The following is a 3,228-nucleotide window of genomic DNA, read 5'->3' on the forward strand; positions in this document are numbered from 1 at the left end:
AGACCCCACGGGCACAGGCATCAGGGCCACGGATCCCAGGGGCACAACCCCCACGGGCACAAGCCTCAGGGCCACAGTGTCTGAGCGCAGAGACCCCAGGGCCACAGGGTCGAAGTCCACAGTGTCCGGGTTTACAGGCTCCAGGGGCACAGAGTGTTGCCCGGCCCAGCACCACCATCCACACCCGGCCAGCAGTGGTTGTTCACCTCCAACGGCAGCAGGACGCCCTGCAGCCCCAGGTGCCCGGGTTGTCTCCACCAGGCTCTGTCCAGAGCCACCCGGGGCTGAGCATCTCGCATCACAGGATCCAGGCCTCACAGGCCCCGCACCGGCCGATTTACTGGAGGGTGGTACGGTGCCCAGTGGCTGCAGCCCCAACAGCCCCCACCGCGCCACCCCCTCAGGACCCCAATCCAGGCAGCCAGACTGCAGGGACCCTGGAGGGAGGCCCCCCAGCCACCCCCAAGCCCTGAGGACTGCCTGGTTTTCTCTCTTAAAAAAAAAAAAAAATCCAAGAGCAGCCACTAAATGAATCCTGAGTGCCAACCTCATTTGGGTTGTTTTTTTTAATGTGTCACTATTTTACATTCTTGGATGTGCAGACCTTCCACAGAGGCACAATTTTTACATACAAGCCCCGAAGGTCTTTAATAAACTGGGATTATTTCACTTAAGCCATGGCTTTGGTGGTGGTTGTGCACAGTTATTTTTTTTGTGATGTTCTCAAGTGTATCCAGACCCAAACTAGGGTCAGTTTAAACTCCTGAAGCCTTGTTATTTCTCTCAGGCAATAAAACTGTAATACCAAGAAAGTAAAAATTAGTATTAACAAGATGACTTTTAAATTTTTAGATGAGTTACTAACACATGAACTGTGGCATCTTCACCATTTCACGTGTCCAGCTCACTGGTGTTTGGTAGACTCACCTTGTAGTACAACACATCTCTAGGATAACTTGTGCTTGCGCAAGTGAAACTCTCTCCCCGTGGAGCACCAACTCTTCAGGTTCCGTCTCCCCCAGCCCCCGCCCCCACCCTCTACTTTCTGGGTCTCTGAGTCTGGCTGTGGTAGATTCTTCCTAGACGTGGGGTCCTGCAGTTGTCATCTTCGGTGAGGGGCTAATTTCACTGAGCATCTTGACTTCAAGGTCCATCCCTGTTAGCACGCCACGGGAAGGTCGTGGCTTTTTACAAAGGGTTTCACTGTATGTAATCTACAGTGAAGTGGTCTATGAAATATTAGAAACATCCTTCAGAAGAGAATGCACTTCCATATTTGTTAAGTTTTTGCACAGTGTATGAAATGCAATTTTTACACGTTTTGGGTGAGAAAAAGCTAAACATACCAAAAATTGATCTTATCACCTTAGAGACCCTGGACCCCTGCAGGTGTGCAGCAGGGGGTGGGGCACTTGCTTGCATGGTTGTCCCCAGCCCAGGTCCTCCAGGCTGCAGCTTTGAAAAGGCACTTCTGGGATGTGGTTGTCTCTCTATAAAATCATTTACATTTTTGAGATCCCTGGGTTGTTTGCAGAAGGTAAATAGCTAAATGTTTGGAAATGAGTCGATTTGTTTGTTTTTCAGGTGTTTTCAACCTTGTTATATTCGAGGTGATGTCCGCCTGCCCCCTTCCCTTCTGTCTCTTGCTGAGTGATCACCCATTGGTCAGCCGCCCCTGCTTCCTCTTCTCTATTTTTTTTCCTTCTTTCTTATTTCAATGGGGCTCAAAAGATCCCTGAACTGTTTACTTCATCCCTTTCTTCCCCCCCTTTTTTTTTTATTGTGGTAAGTTTACGTAAGAATCACTTATTTTAAAGTGTACAATTCAGTGGCATTTACTCCATTTACAATGTTATGCACCCACAACCTCTATTTCCAAAACATTTTCATCTCCCAAGGCAAATCTCTGCACCCATTCAGCACTTTCTTCCCAGCTTCCTCTCCCCCAGCCCAGGAAACCACCTATTTAAATTCTGTCTCTATGGACTTCCCCATTCTCCATTTTTCCTAAAAACGGAATCAGAGACTATCTGACCTTTGCTGTCTGGCCCCTTTCACTTGGCATGATGTTTTCGAGGTTCATCCATGTTGGCACAGGTCTCAGCACTTCCTTCCTTTTTAGGGTTGAATTCCCTTTCCTTGTGTGTGAACACCAGATTTTGTTTATCCACTATGTGTTGATGTACATTTGAGTTGTTCCCACCTTTTGCCATTGTGAATAGTGTGGCTCTGAACATTTGTGTACAAGTATCTGAATGCCTCTTTATATTTTGTTCTTTGAACTTTGAAGGAGAACTTGCTTATAAAATTATTTTTTCTAAGTATACATATATGCCTTTTGCCATAACCAAGTAAAGGGAAGTTTGGTCTGGCAGTTCCAAAAGAGATGAGTGAAGAGACAGATAACAAGCCGGTCTTACTCGATCAACCCAGCTGTACTAATGCGCTACAGATCCTGTTAAGGACAGATTTGATCAGCTTGAGGTCAACAACGCAGAGAGGCCAGCGGAGTGACCCTGAGTCCATTAGAGCTTCATGCAGCCCACCCTGGACATCTTCGGGAATGGTGCCTGCGCTTTTAAGGAGTGAAGCAGTGCAATGGCCAATTGCAAAGAAGAGTTTATGCTCAGCTTGTGAGCCAACCAGACACCAGAACTCAGAATTTGTGTACCTCCTCTGTTTTGTCCTCACTGATCTTCTCAAGTGCAGATGGTGACACCAGCTGAAGTCCTGCTTCCTTCCCAGACAAGCAAATAAATGCAGCTTTGTTTCAGATTACTGTTTGGTGGTCTTTGTTTATTTTCTTCTAATGGTCCTCACCAAGGTTGGTACTTGATACAGGATCTCTTTAGAGTATAATACCTGTCTATGTTTTGTGAATAAACTTCTCATTCATTTTAGCATCTTGAGAACCTGCAGCCTCTTCCCTACCACAGACCAGATCCATGCACTTCATCTGAAATTTGTTCCCTGCAGGCCTTGTCTTCTGGACTTTAGGGCTGAGCATTCATAGTGAGGTGGTCGTGTGAAAGTAGATGGCCTCAGAATTTTCTGATACAGAACAGAAAAACTGATCCCAGTGATGATCATTCGGGAAAATCCAGGTGGACTCTGTACGGTCTGGCTTGTTGGGGGAGAGTTGGGGCCCTTGTCACAGGGTGGAGCTTTGAGCTCAGGATTATATTTCTTGAGGATAGTATCAAGTACAGGGAGAACTCTGGTTCTAGG

The 3,228-nt window shown here is 46.8% G+C and overlaps 1 pseudogene; it reads left to right on the top strand.

Annotated features, from left to right (window-relative positions):
- The window catches only part of LOC104998932, a 3,037-nt pseudogene extending 2,564 nt beyond the window's left edge, over positions 1 to 473 (top strand).
- The last annotated feature ends 2,755 nt before the right edge of the window (positions 474 to 3,228 follow it).

The sequence above is a fragment of the Bison bison genome, unplaced genomic scaffold, assembly GCF_000754665.1.
Source record: "Bison bison bison isolate TAMUID 2011002044 unplaced genomic scaffold, Bison_UMD1.0 scf7180017853336, whole genome shotgun sequence".
NCBI lineage: Eukaryota > Metazoa > Chordata > Mammalia > Artiodactyla > Bovidae > Bison > Bison bison.